The sequence below is a fragment of the Stenella coeruleoalba genome, assembly GCF_951394435.1.
Source record: "Stenella coeruleoalba genome assembly, chromosome: 10".
In the NCBI taxonomy this organism is placed as follows: Eukaryota; Metazoa; Chordata; class Mammalia; order Artiodactyla; family Delphinidae; genus Stenella; species Stenella coeruleoalba.
This window is the reverse complement of record NC_137156.1, coordinates 90140854-90163142: the sequence shown is the minus strand read 5'-3', so window position 1 is coordinate 90163142 and position 22289 is coordinate 90140854. Positions and strand designations below refer to the sequence as shown.

At 34.4% G+C, this 22289-nt stretch overlaps 1 protein-coding gene across 9 annotated transcripts in view; it reads left to right on the top strand.

The window, feature by feature from the left end:
* Positions 1-22289, top strand: part of LOC307193527 (uncharacterized protein) — a 730787-nt gene that overhangs the window by 552512 nt on the left and 155986 nt on the right. For all 9 annotated transcript variants that reach the window (XM_079935632.1, XM_079935641.1, XM_079935643.1 and 6 more), the window contains one exon: positions 794-851. The gene's annotated coding sequence lies outside the window, so the exon portion shown is untranslated. The remainder of the gene's footprint in view (positions 1-793; positions 852-22289) is intronic.

Genomic DNA, 22289 nt, shown 5'->3' with positions numbered 1-22289 from the left:
CAAATTGCTACCAAATAACTCTAGCTCTTTTGAGTGCAAAGCTTTGCTCTACGGACCTGACAGTGGGATATTCTGAAGTTTGCTAATCTGAACTGCCGCTCTCCAGGCCTAACGTGATTCTGACATATCTGAAAGACTCCCTATCTATTGGCTCAGTTAACTCTTATTCTTTTTTGTTGTTTTTCTATCAGCAATCCTGTGGAAAAGCAATGCTGAGATTTACAGTCATTTCTGTGTCAGTTATGCTTACTAATTTTTGGAAATCGTTATAAAATATCACATTTGCATGATGAATTCCCACTTAGTATGTTTCAACAGTGACTCATATTCTATTTTAACAGAAGGTTAAAGTATTTTTAATCTCATTTTTGAGTGAAGCCCAAACATTAATATTATTCCTGGTGTACAGACCAGTAACTTGAGGCATGATCCTATTGCTAGTGGTTGACAAAGCCTAGTCAACCAGGAACTCCAAACTAAACTTCTGTCTAGATCTCAGGGTCTTTTTACTACACGTTGTGGCTTAAAAACTATTGTTGTCCTGGGAATTCCCTGGTGGTACAGTGGTTAAGACTCTGCTCTCCCAGTGCTGGGGGCCCAGGTTCCATCCCTGGTGGGGGAACTAGATCCCGCAAGCATGCCACAACTAGGGAGCCCACCTGCCACAACTAAGACCCGGCACAACCAAATAAATAAATATTAAAAAAAAAAAGCTTGCTTTAAAAACAACAAGAACAACAACTGTTGTTTTCCAGCCTTCTCATTTCTCATTTCTGTTCCATTCTCCTTTTAGGAATGGTGTATTCCAGCAGCCAACCAAAAGATCTCCAAATGGCCAAAGCCAGTACAATGTGAGTAACGAAATGAAAGTATTGGATTATAAGTCAAATTCTAACGTAAACATTAATGAGTCCAAAATGAAATAAGTGATGATTTAATTATATTTAATAAATAGATAAATCAATGAATAAGGAGAGTAAACAAGTTTTCAGTGTAGAAGAATGTCAAATAAATCATATAGATACTCTCCCCTTTCACCTCAGGAAGGCAGAGCATAATGCCCTGCTTCATAAATGCAGGCTGTTTAGTAATTTCCTTCCAAACTGTGCAGTGCACAAAGGAGGAAAGAGAAACTTTACAGTGGACCTGACAAACGTTACTTCAGCCAATCGATCAAAGTCAACCTCAGCAGTGATAAGTCATGTGGATACTGTGCACCCTTGGACTGGTGTGATGGGAATGCATTTTACTTTTGTGGTCTTCCTCTCAAAAACCTGTATCTCAGTCTAATCATGTGGAAAACGGGAGACATACCTCAGATGACCAGTGTTGCACAAAATGCTTAACCAGTGCTACTTAAAAATGTTAAGATCATCAAAAACAAGGAAAGCCTAAGAAATGGTCACAGTCAAGAGGAGCTTAAGGAGACATGACAAAGAAATGTAATGTGGTATCTGGAAACAGAAAAAGGACACCAGATAAAAACTAAAGAACTATGAATATAAATTATAGATTTAGCCACTCATAATGGCTTATTAATTGTACTATAGTAATGTAAGATATTAATAGTAAGGGAAATTGGGAGGGAAGAGGAACTCTGTACTATCTTTGCAATTTTTCTATAAATGAAAATATTCTAAATTTTTTTAAATGGCGTATTTTTCTTTCTGTATAATCATCTGCACAGCCTCCTTGCACTGTAATATCTACTTTTATTGTCCTATATAACATTTACCAAGTTTTCATTCTAACTATGCTGAAGAATCAATTAATTTTTCAAAACATGTTGATAATCTGAGGAAAATAGGATATAGATTTGAGGTCTAGCTTGCTCTTCTCCCAAGCAGAAAAACGCCAAATCTTGCCAACCACCAAATCCATGGTAATTCCCCACAGAAATAGCAAGTCCACTTTAAAGATTTATTTACAAAGCAGAAACCCCATCCTCTCCTTCTAACTGCCTCCAGCTGCAGGGAATTACTAGAAAGGGCTTAATACCCTAACAATCTAATCAATTCCAAACTGAAAACTTCATTTTGCTTTTAAAAGATTAGCACTGCCCATTTAGACTTTCTGCCTACACAGATTTAAAATAGATATTGCATGGCCATGCCATTCAATTGATTACAAAATTAATCCACGTAAAGGGGAGAGAAAAATGAGTTTGAATGGACTTTTTGCTTTGTAAAGTAAATTCTAGCCGTAGGATAGAGACAAAAGCCTGAGAGATTTGGAAACGTATTCAACAGGGCAGATAGAGGCACAATCTGAATATTCTGACCACAAGAAATAGGAACAGCCTCCTCCCAACACTACTTTCAGAACAGCGTTTTGCTTCTGGGAAGAAACTTCTTGGTATATCCAGTGCTGTCCTAGCCCTACCTCAGAAATAGCAATTTCGTGTGGAAGTGCAATAGTAAATTGACTTTCTGTAAGGATTTTATGGTCAGTGTCAAGTCACTGACTGTCTTCTGTGGTTCTGAGGCTTCTCTGCTGAAGGAGATGTGGGAACAAGCTCGTCAAGCAGGTGGGCTGGGATGGCAGGGAAATTGACCCGTCGCTGCCTGACACAGACCGCCCAGCTTAACTGTGCACGAGGGAGCCTTTGAGATCCTCTCACAAGTCGCACTACAGGGATTCAACTGCCAGAGAGAAAATGCCTTTTAAAAGGACAGCTGTCTGAATTTTTAAGAATTCTGAAAAGAGGTGAAAGTTCAAGAGCTCCTGGTTTTCTTTTCTTCTGTACTCGTTTCCCTCTGTGTGCTGTTTATGTAAAGCTGCTGTAAACCAGGCTTTTGGGTTTGTCTTTTGTCCACAGTCAGTATCTTGAGAGGCTAAAATCATGAGGAGAGTCAGGAGTACTGTATCTTAGGCCAAGTTTTTGCATTTTATAGTCCAGCTCCAGTGCTTCTCAAATTTTAATGTGCCTGGGAACTTCTTAAAATGCAGATTCCAATTTAATACGTTTGGGTTGGGCCCTGAGAGTCTTCATTTTTAACGAATTCCCAGATGATGCTAATGTTGATGGTTTGCAAATCATGCTTCGAGTGGCAAGGGTCTAACTAATGTATTTTTAGGCACTATACAACTATACAGAGTTTCAATGCCCAAGTCTTGGGAATGTCAGAAAGGCATCCCTCATGCACAACGACAGAGGTTTCTTAATGTCAACCTCTTTTCTTCTCCTGGTTCATCGATTTCTTAAAAAAATCCTTCTCTTGTCCTTCCACTTACTTTATCCATAGCAATTAACATACACCCTAGCTTCTTTTATCATTTTTATTTCCTTTGAGTGAATATATATGTTCAGACAGGTTACCATATGAATTTCACCTTTTTCCAACAGCCCTCTCCAGACTTATTCAAAAGCTAAATTTCTTTCCTCTCTCTCCACCATCATCCTTAGCATAAATTTAGTAGATTATTGTGTTAAAATTGCATTTATCTTCTACCTTATATTAGGTTTATATTAAAAGCCTTCTGCTATTAGCCTAACACTGGAAGGTGTCAGTCCTAAATTTTTCTTCTCCCAATTACTAATGATGGCTATGAGAGCAACACTGATGTGGTAAGTAACTGAGGACTAAACACAAACACACACATGCATTCTAGAAAGCACATAGGTGACTAGGTTAGTTTTTGTTTGTTTGTTTTGTTTTGTTTCAAATTAAAAAATTAAGTCAATGGGAGTTGTGAATGTATAGGAATACAAAGTGGGTATGATAAGAGACACTTAAATTTCACCCTGAAGATATGGGTAATTTCCATAAAATTATACCAAGAACTGTTTGAATTATATTTGCCATATTATTTTACTCTTGGAAATGAGAATAAGGAAGTAAAGTGAAGGATAAGTAAATATCCTAGTCTTCATGGCTTTATGGTGTGAAAGATTTGATGTAATGTAGAGAACATCTACTTCTATGTTCTGTATAACGACATAATCTCGCTCACAGGATAGGAAGACAGAATGAGAAAACCTCACTAGTTTGTGAATTCTGCTTTAATTCATCTCCTTCTTATGAACAAAAAAAGAAAATAGCCAAACATGGCAATTTTGATCTTATTTTCATTGTTACCAGTGATCTTTTCACTAGGGATGTTGTTCAATTAATGAAAAGATTCCACCTATAGCTTGGATTGCATAACACCTCCTTGTCCTGCGTTTGAATGAAAGCAGATGAATAAATCACTGTGCAGTGGTGCCTCTTTTTTCCATTGGAAAATTGGTCTGAAAACACAAGGTCAATACGTCACATTAACTTTATAACTAATGTTCACTATTTAGCCAGCTAACTGTAACTGAGAGTGTTTATTGTTGTCGTATTGTTTTGTTTCTGTAATTATATATTGCAACTGTTTAGTGTAGAGTTCTGAGGATGAGAGCTCAGACTGCTTGCTGATGGAATCTACATAGGACCTCAAAGTTGCTTTGATTGGCTAATACAATATTTTAGAGGTAAAAAGACAGTAATTTGGATGCCATGGGAAGGGGCTTGCACCTTAGTTCAAGGAGTTTTTTTCTCCTGTTTCACTTCCTCACATTCTCACCTTTCCTCTCCTCCATCCAATTCACTTGTGTATATTCCCTGACTTGCGTTTAAGGCATCTGAATTTACATCCCTGTTCTAGATTTGGTCTCAGTAAAGACTTGGAGTCAATACCAGTGTATCTGCTGGATGGCATTTGCTATCCTAGCACAATGCATACTAGTGCTTTTAGTTTTAATTACCTTTCAGCATTCATCTGTCTATTCTGTTATTTAAACAGTTCACTTACAGCCATGGTAGCTTTTCAGTGGTAAACAGAATACCTGATACAAAATCTGATCATTCAGTTGTTCTTTTCCTTGTTAATCTAAAGTGAAAACACACTCAGGTAAAAATCCTCTTTGTATACCTAAAAGATGGGGAAAAATAAACCTCTGAAATACTCTAAAATAGTAAGGATTTGTTTAGCTCATCTTTCCTTTTATCCACATATGTATAAATTAGCCAAGATACACTTTGGGCTAGCAGGTTCCACTTTATTTTGACAGTTAGTCAAATAATAGTATAATGTTTTTTCCAATGTATACTCATTGAAATGAGACTATTTCTTTCTAAAAAGAAGCTGCATCAGACTGATCTTCATAAATGTAGAGAGAAAGACAGTATAAAGGATTCCTCAAAGATCTTCTGAATTTTTAGGATAATTATTACATGTATTGATCAGATTTTAAATAGACAAATGAATTTTGGACGGTCATCAATCATTAGTAAATTATCTATATGGTGGTAATATCTGCATCAGATTTTACTTTCAAGTTAACCAACACATTCACTCAACAAATATCTATTATCTGCTCTGTAAAATGCAGGTACTAGATTCTATTCAGCAGTCATCTCCTTTGCTATGGAATCATTCTTGTTTTGTAGGTTTTTCTTGTATGTAATTTTGAAAGTTACATGGCATTCAGGCAATAGAAAACAGTACAACATATTGAAAGGCATATGAGAGAGAGAGGATGGATGGGAGGGAGAGAGGGAGGGACAGAGGGAGGACAGAAGACACTTATTTTAGGAAAGTACACTACCTGCGTTTTGGCCAATTTTTAAAAAAGTTTTTAAAGTTTTTAAACTTTATTTTGTATTACGTTGACCTTTTAAAATTAGACAAATACAATCTTCTCTTTTGTCTACATTTCTTATTCATTTCCCTAACAACCACAATTTTATGATTTATGATGATCCTTCATGGTATGATAAATTTATGGCTTGGTACATATTGCAAAAACTCAAATCTGAATAGTACCTTTTTTTTTTCCTGTAAATCCTTGCACAATAAACAAATTGCTTAGGAGAGGAAGAATGAAAAATAACCACATTTTCTTGTGAAAGGTCAGGTAACGTATTGCAAATCTGGTGAAACAATAGCTTTTGAAATTTAGGAGTCAGGCTTATATACGTATGTTTTTTTGTTTTTGTTTTTGTTTTTAAAGGAGGGCTCAGACTAGCCTCAGGCCTCACTCTGGCCTTTTAAAATATGGTTAACTCATATCAATCATATAATTTGAATTTGTATCTTTAACAGCTAACTTATCTAATCCTTATTAGAAAAAAAGCTACCTGTAAACTTTTCATTAACTGCCACCAGGACTGTCTCTATAGTTTGTGCATCCACTGCAAATGCAAATGTGGGCCCCTTGTTCAAATATTCTTAAGAATTTCAAGATGGCAGCAGCAGAGAATTAAGTCCAGGATAGAGACTTTCTAAGCGTGGGGTGCTCTGTCCGCATAGGTCACACACCCATAAAGCCTGTCACTAGTAAACGTTTAAGCGTAGGATAACAATGGAAAAGTGCTCTGGAAAAACTTGGTATTTTGGGTTGTGTGTGTGTGTGTGTGCGTGTGTTTAACATTTTCTTTTGAGATCATTCATATGCAGTTTCAGGAACTAATACAGAGAGCTCTTCTGTACCCTTTACCCAGATTCTCCCAATGAACACATTTTGAAAAACTAGAGTGCAGTATCACAACCAGGATATTGACATTGTTACAGAGAACTTCGCCACCACAGGGATCGTTCATTTTGCTTTTTAGTAACCACACACACTTCTGTCCTGGCAACCACTTATCTGTTCTCCATTTCTATAACTTGGTCAACGTTTCAAGGATGATGTTTCAGTGGAATCATACAGTATGTAACCTTTTGGGATTGGCTGTTTTTATTAAGCATAATCCGCACTGTTGTGTAGCACTCCAAAGTATGGATGCACCACAGTTTGTTTAGCCAGTCACCAGATGAAGAACATCTAGGTTGTCTCCAGTTTCGGGCTATCATGAATAAAGCTGCTATGAATATTCCTGCGCACACTTCTGCCTGAAAATGTCTTTACTTCTCTGGAATAAAGACCTAGAAGAATAATTGCTGGGTTACACAATAGTTATATGTTTACCTAAGAAACCTACAAACTCATCCTAAGTGGCTCTCCTTTCTTAAATTCTCACTGACTGTATGAGTGATTCAGTTTCTCTGCATCTTTACCAGCACGTTATGTTTATTTTATTTTATTATTTTTAATATTAGTCATTCACATAGTTGTATAGTGGCTTTACTTTGCACTTCTCTAATGGCTGATGTTATTGAACATATTTTCATGAGCTTATGTTATCATATGTATACATACTTCACTGAAGTTTTCTCTTTTTTTTTTTTTTTTTGCTCATTTTCCAGTTGGATTGGTTGCACTGTGAAAGTTGAGTTTCCAGCATTCTCTGTATTTTCTACATAGCGGCCCATTGTTGGATATGTGATTTGCAAATATTTTCTTCCTATCTGTAGCTCTTCTTTCAATACTTCTGACAGGGACCATTGCAAAGAAAAGAGTTTTAATTTATCATTTTTTCTTTTGTGGATCATGTTTTTGGTGTCACGTCTAAGAATTCTTTGCTTAGTTCTAGATTCTGAAGATTTTTTTCCTGTAAGTTTTCTAAAAGTTTTATAATTTTACATTTACGTCCATTATCTATTTTGAGTTAATTTTTTTAAAAGACATGAGACATAGGTAGAGATTTTATTTTCCCCTATGAATGTTCTATTTCTCTGGCACTGTTTGTTAAAAAGATTGTCTTTTCTCTTTTGAATTGCTTTTGCACCTATGTATGAGATCAGTTGCATGTGTTAGGATGAGTCAAACTCAGAGTTTTTTATTCTGTTCCATTGATCTATGTGTCTGGTTTTCTGTCAATACCAAGTCATCTTGATTACTTGAATATGTCTTGAAATTAGGTAGACTGATACCTCCCACTTTATTCTTCTTTTGAAAATTGTTTTGTTTATTTGCCTTTCCATATAAATTTTAAAATAATGTTTTAAATCTACAAAAATATTGCTGGGATTTTAATAGAAATTGTGTTAACTTATATATTATTTGGGGGAAAGTTGACTTCTTTACCATATTGAATCTTCAAATCCATTAAAACAGTATGTTCCTCCATTTATTTAGATTGTCTTTGATTACTTTCATCAGCATTATATAGTTTTAACATAGAAGTCCTATACATGTTTTCCTATATTTACACCTAAATATTTCATTTTTAACAACTGTAAATGGTATTGTACTTTTACGTTTGGTGTCCATGTGTTCCTTGGTTATGTACAGAGATAGAGTTGAGGGTATTTTTTTTTTAGATCTTCAACAAGTTGAGGAAAGTTCTATTTCTGTGTTTCTGAGGGTTTTTAAAAATTTTTATTTTATATTGGAGTATAGTTGATTTACAATGTTGTGTTAGTTTTAGGTGCATAGCAAAGTGATTCAGTTATACATATATATATATCTATTCCTTCAGCTTCTTTTCCCATTTAGTTTATTACAGAATATTTAATAGAGTTCCCTGTGCTATACAGTAGGTCCTTGTTGATTATCTATTTTATATATAGTAGTGTGTGTATGTTAGCGCCGAAGTCTTAATGTGAATGGTGTATTTTGTCAAATGTTTTTTCTACATTAATGCAATTATATGATTTTTCTTCTTTGGCTTATTGATATAGTAGCTTACATTGTTTCGTTTTTGAATATTAAACTGGCCATGTATCCCTGGAATAACCCCACTTGGTCAGAGTGTATAATTCTTTTTTATACATCACTGAACACTGTTTGCTAGTATTCTGTTTGAGGAATTTTGCATGGGGAATGGGGAGTGTTTCCTATTCTTATATCTACTTACATCATATTTGAAACAAATTTCTTATAAAGAGCATATAGTTAGATCATGTTTTAAAATCCACTCTGCTAATCTCTGTATTTTATTTGGTGTGTTGCCATTTACATTTGATGTAGTTATTGATATGTTAGGGCTTATGTCTGCCATTTAGTTTTTTATTGTCTATTTTTTTCTCCATGTTTTATTTCTCAATTGTATTTCATTTCTTCCTATTGGTTAATTGAAAAATTTTTAGACTTCCATTTTGATTTATCTATAGTGTTTTTGAATGTTTTTATAATATAGATATTTTAGTTATAGCTCTGGTTTATTATTCATATATAACTTATCACAGTCTACTGTTGTAATATTACCTGTTTGACTGAAGTACAGAAACCTCACCTGTTTTATGCCCCTTTACTTTCTCATATTTATAAATACTTGTCTCAAATACTTTCTTTCATACATTTAAAACCATGTCAGACAAAGTTATAATATTTTTCTTCAATGATGAACATAGTTTAGAAAACTCAGAGGAGAAAGGAATCCTATTGTATTTATAATAATTTTGCTTACCATATTCATTTTTATTCACTGATGTCCCAAGTTTACTCATTTTATCCTTCTGTTTTTGTTTAGAGAGAAACTTCTTTTAGCCCTTCTTTTGATGTAGTTCTGCTGGTGACAAAATAATTTTCCTTTTTTTTAAGTATATCTTGATTTCCCATCCAGTCATGAAGGATATTTTCACTTGGTGTAGGATCCTTGATTGAAAGGACTTTTCTTTCAGTTCTCTAAATTGTGCCACTTCTTTCTGCCTCCCATGAATTCTAAATAAGAAATCTACTGTCATTTGTATTTTTTTTTCCCCTAAAGGAAGATATTTTTCTCTGTATACTTTCAAGATTCTTTTTCCTTATGTTTAGTTTTCAGTAACTTAAGTATTATGTCTCATGGCACGGATTTTTGGGGGTTCACTCAGTGTTTATATGTATGTGTATAAAACATTATAAAGTGTATTATTAGAAAAGTTGGGGGAATATTTACATGTCCATTTCTAAGAACTAATTACCTAGCCCACTGAGAATTGCCATATAGCATGTGTACAAAAAGCTTATACAAATCAATAAAAAAAAAGACTAGATGCAGGTCTACTTAATGGGAAAAGGGATTATTTATGGCATAGGCCATAAATAAAAGAAAAACAAGTGGCAAAGTAACCATATATTAAATAGTTTATCATAGCTGGATTATGGATTTTTTTCCTATTAAATTGGGAAAATTCCAGAAGAAAGAGGACAGAAAGAAAATGATACTGCCTAGTTTAATGCAGGGTATACCTTCAAATTTGTAAATTCGAAAATAAAATCATTCTGAATAATATCACACTTTATTAACATATTGTGGAAAATAATACAAAATATCTACATTAAAATGTATTAAGTTCATCAGTACCATTTTTTTTAGATTCTATATATGTGTGTTAGCATACAGGATTTGTTTTTCTCTTTCTGATTTACTTCACTCTGTATGACAGACTCTAGGCCCACCCACCTCATTACAAATAACTCAGTTTTGTTCCTTTTTATGGCTGAGTAATATTCCATTGTATATATGTGCCACATCTTGTTTATCCATTCATCTGTTGATGGACATTTAGGTTGCTTCCATCTCCTGGCTATTGTAAGTAGTGCTGCAATGAACATATGTGGAACCTAGAAAAATGGTACAGATGAACCTAGTGGCAGGGCAGGAATAAAGATGCAGATGTAGAGAATGGACTTGAGGACATGGGGGTGGGAAAAGGGGAAGCTGGGCTGAAATGAGAGAGTAGCATTGACATATATACACTACCGAATGTAAAATGGTTGGCTAGTGGGAAGCTGCTGCATAGCACAGGGAGATCAGCTCAATGTTTTGTGACCACCTAGAGGGGTGGGAGAGGGAGGGTGGGAGGGAGATGCAAGAGGGAGGAGATATGGGGATATATGTATGTGTATAGCTGATTCACTTTGTTATACAGCAGAAACTAACACACCATTGTAAAGCAATTATACTCCAATAAAGATGTTAAAATAAAAAATAAATTAAAAAAATAAAAGTAATAGGGAAGTTTTGTGATGAGAAGAGAGAGGTGCTAGAACACTCACCTCAACTGAGTCAGTCTCCCTAAGAGCTAGAGGTGGGATAGGGAGGGTGGGAGGAGATATGGGGATATATGTATATGTATAGCTGATTCACTTTGTTGTACAGCAGAAAGTAACACAACATTGTAAAGCAATTATACTCCAATAAAGGTATTAAAAAATGTATTAAGGATCATAGAACTTCAAAGCTTCTGTGCTGAGTGGATTATAAATGGATTTAATGTAATTGCCACTTAGCTCTGGCTCTTTAGTGAGTAAAAAGTAATAGCTACCATTCTTTATCAGGATTAGTCTTGAATGATGCAAGTTTTGAATTAGGGGAGTCTTTTAGAAAGTCCTCTTTCACACACATAGCACATACACACATCAACTCTGTTATAATATGACAAAAGTGTTTCTAAAAATTACCACACTATGCAAAGTCATGAAATAAAAAATAAAGAGCCTATAGGATAAATGGAGTTGGAACATAATGCTTTAAAAACTTTGTCAGTGACATAACATACACACAAAAGAAATAGGAAAACAATTAAAAATGTTAGCACATTTTTATGTATGTTAAATGGTTAAGAAATACATAATTACAAGAATAAATATATACTTTACCCTTAAAAAGACCTGAAGTTCCCTGTGGAAGTGGGTGTTGAAAGTGTTTCAGCTTTTGAGGGACTATGAAATGGTGGGAAACGGTTTATCTGAAATGAGACAAAAAGTCATAACACAGACTATAAATGGGTTAGCTATTGATAATAACACGTGCTGAACTGAGGTATCTGCAAGTGTTTGGGTGTATGCATGTTTACATTGTGTATATGTGTATATTCCTACAGGGCTTAGTTCAACCAGGTGCTGTTTTGTGCCTCCACCTAGTGTTTCTCAAAGACGAAGTAACACAAAAGCAAATGTGAAATTTGTGTAATGCTTAAACTGTCCTTTAATATATCAGTAGTATTGGAACAAATTCACTTCTTCCAAACAAGCATTTTAGCAGAACTGCCTACACCTTCTTTATAATCAGGATACATTTGTTTACAGGTGCTTAAGTTGGCTGAGACTTTGTGTAGTGTAGTTTAGTACAATTCCTTTTAATATCGTGTAAACCTTGTAAAATCTGTATGCCATTTGATCCAACATATCAACTTTTGGGACTTTAGTAAGGAAGTTAAAATCATTTCATTTCAAAAACATTTAGTGTGAGGATAAATTTAAATACACGTAAGTTAAACCCTACTTTAATGTATAAATATAGGTATTTGGTTTAATAAATTATGGTATATACATATAATCTACTTCCATGAAAATATTAAAATAGCTTTGCAAAACTTATCTTTTGATATGAAAAATATTTATGGCATACAAGAGAGAGGAAAGAGAAGATATTAAAATAATACATATGGTGAAAGAGTGTCAAGGATAGTCATTTTTTTTTCAGGGTAATGCATTATCACCATGTCCCCTTTTGATAATGTATTATACTAATCAATCAATAAATTGTTGCCTCTGGGTGGATGGGATTATAGTTTTCACTTAAGTATTTTTGTTCCTTTTGTTTCTAAATATTTACTGTTATTTTATTCTTGTAATACATATACAGTTAGCATTATAATAAAAACATACTTTTTGCAAATTATAGTGTGATTTTCAGAACAATCTGATGATATATTTTTATTAAGTGATTTACCCGTGGCCCAAAATTTTAATAGGTACACTGCCTTTATTAGACCCAGGCCTTATGTCTTGGGCCACTGGCAGACATTCTAATTGATCCCTGATTCACAATTTTTATCAACACACTCTTGGTGTAACTGCCCCTGAGCAATTAGAACTGGCGCATGAGATGACATCTGTTGGCTTCCTCTCTAATTCACCACACTTGTCAAGATGACCAGTATGAGGTATTCCCACTTGAACACCCACTGTCACTATCAATCGTGAGAAATTTAGTATGGCTATTTTTAGAGCTGACCAAAATGAACTATACTCACTGTATTGTCATATGTGTATTTTTGAAACAGATATCTGTCCTACGGCAACATCAATAAATGATCTATTTTTTTCCAGCATATAATGCTATCTTTCTTCTAATGTATCCTCAGAGGATTCATTTTTAGATCTCACTCTTGGACAGAATATTGCCACGCTCTCCTTCACTGGTGACATTGAAATAAAACTGCTGTGAGCCAAGGACTAGAGAAATAAATACAGTATTTTTTTAAAGAAGCTAATTTGATAGCAATTGAGGGGGAAACAATACTGTGCCAATGTCAAAAACAGCGCTTCCTCAAATCCTATCCTTTTTGCAGTGCAGAACAACCTTCCCGAGTTATACTTCTCTCAAGTCCTGAAGCCAAACTTAAAAAGTTTAATCCCACATGAATGAGGAATGAAATCCTTCATAAAGCTAGCTCCTGGACAAAAAGCTCTACTTAAAAAAAGAAAGAAAGAAAGAATAAAAAAAGCTGACAGCAAATAGGATGGTAAGTCAACAGAATTCTAGCACTGTAACCTTACCACCTAGCACACAAAGATTCTGGGCAGCCGAGCATCAAGCTATGTTGAGAAAAAACATGAGTCTCTGGTGCTTACAAATTCAATTCCATTAAACAAGTATTTATTGAGTGTCTTCCATGGGCTCAGCAATGTTTTAGACACCATGGAAAAAACAAAGGAAGTATAAGACAGTTACTACCCTGAAGGAGTTTGAAGTCTTGTTGAAGAGCTTCCTCTGGAAAACAGTTTGCTGCTGAATGAGTCAGAAATACACGATTCAAAACACCCTGTGGACAGAAAACCTATTCACATGTCATCGAGATGTCATTTTAATGGAAGTTCAATCACCTCATTTTTAATTTACCAAAGGAATCAACCCAGAGCATACAAACGTCTTTAGCCTTGTCCACATTTCAAGTAGATCATTGTAAGCAAACAAACTCACTTCCAGACCCAGAATGCTGCTGATGAACTGTGTTGGAGCTGCCTGAATTTGCTCCTTGACCTTGTCTGGCAAGTAGGATAGTCATTTTTTTCCCAGTAATGTATTATCACCGTGTCCCATTTTGATGATGTATTATACTTACACATCATTGAAGAGGCAATTTGCTTTGATGATGTACCGACATGCAATAGATCACAATTCTGAAGGAGCGAGAGAAGGAGCGCCCTGGAGCTCTATAATTCAAGTAGCGATGGCATCTGTAGAAGAACAGGGAGACGATTAATTTAAATTATCTGGACAGGCACTGGGCTGACAGAAAGACTTTTGAACCTTTCCCAAATGTGAAATGTAAAAATAGTTGTGCTAAAAGTGCTATCACATGGTTATAAAAGCGCAGCATCAGAGATCCTGTGTTTGTGGAACTTTTCAATATCTTGACTACATTCGTGGAGGCACAGACCCACACAGGTAACAAAAATGCATAGAACTTAATATGTACACACACACACACACACACACACACACACACGTGAGTATAAGTCAAACTCAGGTAATCTGAATAAGATAAATGGATTGTATCTGTGTCAGTATCCTAGTGTGATATTACACTATAGTTTTACAAAATGTTAACATGGAGGGATCTGGGTAAAGTGTATACAGAATATGTTGTGCTATTTTTTACAAATGCACATTTGTACATTTGTACTTTTTTATAAATGCACACGATTGTACAATTCTCACTAACTTCAATGAAAATATTTCACATTAAGAATCTCAGTATTCTAAAATAACACTCAATATTGGAATTTGTTATATTTTAAGAAAGTTTGCAGAAGTTAGGAGAAAATCATAAATGCTAATGTTTATAAATCATGAGCAACTTTATGTGATATCTAAACTGATTGTACATAAACTTAAGAAGCCTATAGTTTATTACAATTGGGGACAAGCTACTTAAAGTAAGGCCATAATTTCTAAAACACAGTGAGTTTAGGTTAAGAGTCAATGATCATCACTTTTTAATGAAGTAATTAATAAAAAGCAAATCTGCCATTTACAGTAGCAAATAAATTTAAAGATCTGGTGATGTTTAAAGTGGAATAAAGACAACTTGACAATGAGGTGAAGGGGAAATAATGAGGTGAATATTAAAGGATTATTATATAAATGACAGAGAAGACTTTGGTATCATCTCAAGTAAAAGAATTAGACCCAATGATGGAAATGCAAGGGAGGTAGTCAAATGAAGGTATATTTCAAAATGGAAAAGACTTCCTCAGAAGATTTGAGGAGATATTTCTAGAGGTGCTTCAAACATTCTGTAGGTCTTACACTTCCTTATAAATCTGAAATTCTGTGACTCAATCATAGGCAAAGTTACACTGAAGAAACAAATATTTGACAAGAATGTAGATAACACAATTTACAAAAACTGATGATGATTAGTAAAGAGTTGCCAGGGATAGCTGGAGCATATTCTTAACTGTTGAATTTGAAGTCAAATACCACAGCCAAGATCTTGGTATCTCTTTCAAGAAATCAAAATGCACCAGGATGAGTCTTCAGTTAGGTTCAGTTTTGCAAGTCTGATATTTCTGGGATAATGAATATATTAGCTTTTCTAAATAGAGAATTAGCATGAATTGTAGGAGAGATGGCTGAAGCAACATTCCTTTGTTCTAAAGAAAATAGTTGTAGAGCTTATTGGAACATACCAGCTAAAGTAGTCTTAATTTATTGCTACTTAATTCAATCCCCCCTTAAACTCTCCCTTTCTTTTAGTTTTTAAAATTTGGAAATGTATTCATCCCTAATTGTGATTTCCTACTCTCCTCTCTGACATGCATGATAAATGCCAAGCCCATGAGAGCTCATCCTGTTGAGAATGAAGTTAAAAGGCATGTTTGTCTTAGACCTGCGATATAATATACAACAGATTTCCAAGAGGGCCTATTCTCTTTTTTTATCTCAGTGTGATTTTCTTAAGAGAAAAATTTAAAGCCCTTTTATATACCATTAGTTTGTTTTCTGGAGATAAAGACATAGCAAATATAGAGATTTAAAAAAAGAAAACTTTCTTATTTTGCTAGCCAAAAGTGTTTTTTTTAAACAATATCACAATAAAAGTCCAGTGGCGGTAACATTTATTCCATTCTTAAGATGCTCATCAATTCAAAGAACAAATGTCCCTATTTGTTTGTTTCGGTAGTTTAGCATAACCAAATACAGCAGTATTTTAATAAAGCTGAAGGGGATTGAACATTCCTTTGCTATTACTTCAAAATTAATTAATACTAGCACTGACGCTCCTAATTTTTTTATGCACTGAGGATAATTTTTCAATTAAAAAGTGGTCTATGACTAATACAGAAAATAAGTCAAATAATAATTATATACTCCCCAAAAGAAGCAGAAATTAGGATACAAGTATACATTTGATTATAGATTTACCATTTTTTAATAATGTTCCCTACAGATAAAAATGCTAAGTTGCAAAAGACTTAAATTATGACATGAATTCACACATATGTTTTGTCATTGACATCTGGATTAATTTGCAAATTTATTTTGAAATTAATCATACCTCAGTAGTTCCAGGACATTGATAAATTTGGAATCTAAGAAAATCCTGAAGATTTTATCTCTTTGGAAAAATTAAAACTGGATAGCACTCAAAGATGCATATTATACAAATAAAGCAATAGACTTTTTAATACATGTTTTGGGTTGGAAATTAAGCCTGAGTTCATTAACAATAGGTTGGTACCTACTTGGATTTAGTTTATCTTGAGTAATCACTTAGGAGTCAGGCCAGTCAGGTCATTTTTTGTTTGTTTGTTTGTTTGTTTTTGGTAGCATTGCAAGCTAAGAGAACTAGATATTGAAATTCAAAGTCTCTTAAAAAATGGAATACTCTATGTAGAAATAATAGAATCACAAGTACATAGATTATTCACATCAGTTTTTTTTTAAGATTTTTCTCTTTTTAAAATTAATTAATTATTTTATTTTTGGCTGTGTTGGGTCTCCGTTGCTGCGCGTGGGCTTTCTCTAGTTGCGGGAGTGGGGGCTACTATTCATTGCGGTACACAGGCTTCTCACTGTGGTGGCTTCTCGTTGCAGAGCATGGGCTCTAGGTGCACAGGCTCAATAATTGTGGCACACGGGCTTAGTTGCTCCGTGGCATGTGGGAACTTCCTGGACCAGGGCTCGAACCCATGTCTCCTGCACTGGCAGGTGGATTCTTAACCACTGTGCCACCAGGGAAGTCCAATTCACATCAGTTTTAAGCATGACGATTTTAAAGGGATAAAGACAAAATGGAAAATATTTTGTAGTGATAAGCAATATGATGAGAGAGGATTCAGAGCCATGACATGTTACTGACCTCTGAACGAACTCAGTGTTTACCCTCTATACAGATGACTCTGGATTTAGGTCAGTATTGCATGTAGCAGTGAAGAATGTAACTGGGCCTAATGGTGGAAGTTTCCACAAGGAGCTTTCAGTTCTATATGAAAATGGGGACATTACACAGAGATGTTATGGACTTCCCTAAAACTTTTGTGAGTCTCTAAGTTTTTCTGTTTCTTTTAGTTAGAGGTGTTAAAAAATAACAATTCGCAGGGAAAGCGTAATTCTTAATATTCATGAATCTGAATAAGGATAAAATGGAATAATACCATTTTATTATTGTATATTAAGGACTAGTTATATATCAAGACAGTCTAGTATCAAAATACAACTTGGCCCTATGTAAACCTATTTCTTTTTTTTTTTTTTAATTTATTTATTTATTTATTTTTGGCTGTGTTGGGTCTTCATTTCTGTGCAAGGGCTTTCTCTAGTTGCAGCGAGCGGGGGCCACTCTTCATCGCGGTGCGCAGGCCTCTCACTGTCGCGGCCTCTCCCGCTGCGGAGCACAGGCTCCAGATGCGCAGGCTCAGTAGTTGTGGCTCACAGGCCTAGTTGCTCCGCGGCATGTGGGACCTTCCCGGGCCAGGGATCGAACCCATGTCCCCTGCATTGGCAGGCGGATTCTCAACCACCGCGCCACCAGGGAAGCCCAAACCTATTTCTTTAGATACATATTTTCACAACTTTCAACTAGCATATCTGAACACATAAGTATCTAATGAAGTTTCATAATGGATTCAATGCAGTATATCACATATTCAAGCATAGTGATGGGTTGTACAAGGATTCTTTCTGTTATTAATATTAATAATAAATGCAATTTTTATTAACTAATGATAACGTACTATGTGCTATTCTAAACACTTTGAGTCAATAATTCATTGAATCATTAGAATCAAAGCATTAAAGGGTTAAGTATTTATTTAAGGTCACCCATAAATCGTAGAATGAGAAATGAAGCTTCAGTTTATCTGAAACACATAGGACACTTTTTCATAATTTAATCACTTTAGTTAAGCTTATGGGATTATTTTTCATTTATACCAGTCCAATAATTACCTCAATATCTTCTTTGTTCTATAGAGATGAAATATGAAAAAATTAGCTCAGGGATATATATATTATAAATATAATATACATATTATATAACATTATAAGTTATATAATATTTTCTAGTATAGATATATAGTTTTGCTCAGGGATGGATATATATATGTCATATATATGGCATAATTAGTGTAAAAGATATCTAGAACAGAAAGACTATGAATAAAACTACTTGTTTTTATACTTCATATAATAAAGACAGTAATTGCTGGAGAATAATTTTAATCAAGTATTATTTTAAAGTTTGGGACATACGTATTTATTTTGTTGGCTACTGTATTCTTTCATGCTTCAATGAGGCATATTTGAGTCACAGGTATTTTTGGCAAGGTCTGTGATGTTTCAACCAGCATGATGAATGAGGCCTTTGAAGACAGGAGGCAACAGCCTCTGACTTTGGCCCCAGGAAACTGTATGAGCCCTGACATTGTCTGTCTTCAGTAGGAAGCAAGTTTATCCTTGAGTCCTTTGACCCAGATAAGTTTATTTGCTTGCCTTTCTTGGCTCCCTAGTGGTTTATCTGGGCAGCAAACTCAGTCCCTTTCACTCAAAAAATAAAAGATCACACATGATTTGGCAAGTTTGTTATAGTTTCATAAATGCGCTGGGTGATCCAGGTAATGTCATTTCTTTTGCCTGTAGCTCTACACATAAAATGGAAGGAGATTATTGGGATCACTATCCAGGTAATTCAGGCGAAAGGTTTTATTTATAAAAATTAGGACTCTGTGTGAGTTAGCAGGATGCATTTAAATCAATGATTAACATTGGTCAGCTGATCATTTAACTGAGTTGCACAATCATAATATTCATTTTGGAGGGGTTCCTCACTTTATAGATGAAACTAGCTAAAGTTTAACACAAAAAGCAGAGTAATGTACTGAAGGTGATGAAGAATTATTCACTAGCTAACAAAAATGTTGCAGAGGGTTATTAGAAAAATTACAGTTTTCTGCAATGAGAAATAGAGACAGCCAAGAAACTGAAATATGTACAGCTCAGGAGGCAGCTGATCAGTAGTAGGACAAAAGCCTGTCTATGTGATTTCCCCTGGATTGGAATTCCCTAGGAACAATAGCTTAGAGATGTGCAATCCATGGAGACAAAATGCATATGTTTGTTCCACCCTTTCAAACTTCTGCCTGAGGTTAATAATAAATACTATAATTAAAGCAGTTTGTGAAGTATGAACCTAAAGAGGTGAAAACAGGAATTGCACAGGTGGAGAAATGCCCATAAAGTTGTACTCCAAGTATGTGTGGCATGACAGCTCAATGTATTGAATCTTAGCATCTGAGTACCTTCACACTTGCTGAAACACTCCAGACAAACTAAATGAGGATGATTCCAGGTTTTGCTGAAAATGTATGACTTTTCATAAAGAATAAGTTTCAGGTTCTTATTCTATAATTTAAAAGTGGCTCAAAAACTGAGGTATCCCCCACTACCACAAATAAATTTTCATCAAGTTTTGATGTTTGCATCTTGTCTTTAACTCTTTATCAAGACCACCTGGAAAAAAACACCATCTGGTCAAAAACATAAAGTTTATTCTTTCTTAAGCTTTCCATGTCTGAATCTATGTTTTGAACCCTAAAACTTCCTATTTTATAAACAGTTATAATAGATATGCTGCATCTACTCTGATATGACCAGCATTATATCTGAGTAGCATATATATATTATAGCATAATATATAATGCTATAAAATGAAAGCATTATTTGTGTGTCTGCCTACTTTTAGACCAAGTATTTTCACCAAGAGTTAATATGCTTTGGTGCCAAGGAAATTCAATGAATAAAAGAAAGAAAATATTTAATAAATGATTTTGATACAACTGGATAGCTGTATTGGAAAAATGATGAACCTTGACTCTTAACTCACTTCATAGACATAAATGAATCTGGGATGAATCATAGATGTCAATATAAAAATTTGAGCCATAAACCTTCTAAAAGAAAACATAAGAGAATAGTTTAGTGACATTGAGGGAAGCAATCATTTTGTTTGACGCAAAAACAATAACCATAAAAGAAAATAATATATATTGAGTTTACTAAAATTCAAAATTATATGTCATCAAAAGACAATATTAAGAAAATGAATAGGTAAGTCGTAGATTGGAAGATATCTATAACACATCTATCTGACAGAGAACTTGCATCAAAAATATATGAAAACACCTGCTAATCAACAACAAAAGGGAAAACAATTCAATAGAATGATGAGCAAAAGCCTTGAAAAACTACTTCACAGAGAAAGATACACAAGTGACCAAAAAGCATATGAAAATGTGTTCAACATCATTGTATCATCAGGCAAATGCAAATTAAAATGACAGTTCTAAACCATTTCACACTCACTAGAATGACAAAAATTAAAAAGATTGGAAACCCCAGAAGTTGGCAAGGATGCAGATTGTATTAGTTTCCTATTGCTGCTGTAACAAATTGCCACACGCTTAGTGGCTTAAAGCAACACAACCTTTTAAACTATAGGTTCTGGCAGTCAAAACTCCCAGAATCGAGGTGCTGGAAAGGTCATATTCCTTCTGGAAGTTCTACAAGGGAATGTATTACCTTGCCTTTTCCAGCTTCTGGACACCACTTGCTTTCCTTGGTTCATAGCCTCGTCCTCCATTTTCAGAGCCAGCACTGTGGCATCTGTATTTTCTGCCTTCATCATCATATTTCCTTCTATGACTCTGACTCTCCTGCCTCCCTATAATAAGAACCCTATGATCACCCTTGATCCACTGAATAATCTAGGATAATCTTTCTCTTTCAAGATCCTTAAATTAATCACATTTTCGAAGTCCCTTTTGGTGTGTAAGGTAATATATTATCAGGTTTGGGGGAGTAGGACATTTGGGTGTCCTATTATCTTGCCTACCACACAGAGCAACATGAATTCTCAAAAATGCTGTTGGTGACATACAGTGGCACAACCTCACTGAAAAATATGTTGGCAATTTTTTATACATTTAAAGATAAGCATATATAGTTATACCTTATGACCTAGGAATTCCAGTCCAGGTTATTTACCCAAATAAAAATGAAATATATATACACAAAGAGGCTTACATAAGAATGCTTACAGCAGCCTAATAGCAGACAAAAACTGGAAATAACTCAAAATATTTATGAGAGATTATATAAATGCATTTTGGTATATTCCTACAATGGGATACTACTTAGCAATAAAAATGAGCAAACTAATGATACTTGCAACAACATGCATGGATTTTAAAAACATTATTTTGAGTGAAAGAAGACTACACACTGTGGATTTCATTTATAAGAATCCAAGAACAGGCAAAACAAATTGGTTCACTGGAAATCAGAAAGTGGTTGCCACTTTGAGGGTGGAAATTGAATAGAAAGACATATGAAGGCACTCTCTAGAGTGATGAAAATATTCTATGTCTTACTTAGGGTCTTGGTTACACTGGTATATACAATATCATAACTCATCAAAATGAACACATAGGATTTGTGCATTTTATTGAATGTAAATTATACAACCATAAAAACATGTTTTAAATGTTTAAAAATTCTTGTCTTGAAAAAATTTTGAGACCTTATGTTACATTTTTCTTCTACAGGTCTTAATTCTGCCTAAAGGTAGTACAAATTTCATTATATTGAATCTATGTAAAAGAAAATAGCAACCACCAGCACAAAACTTTATTAATTGTTAACACACATGTATGAGTGGTCTTTTTCCCTCTCTTTATTTCTTCTCTCCCTTTTCCAGAACAATTGATTATCATCGCTAAAAGCAAGCAACTTTACCTATTAGTAAACTGGGAAATGTTCTTTTTTTTTCATTTTAATATACCACAGACAGCCCTATGGCAAAACATTTTTATTAAAATCATTCCTAAAAATATTTGGATTTTGAAATAAAATTTCTTTCATCCTTGATTGATGAGTTTATTTTATGTTAAATGAAGATATGCTATAGATGTAGAATCAATCCACCCTTATCTCTACTCT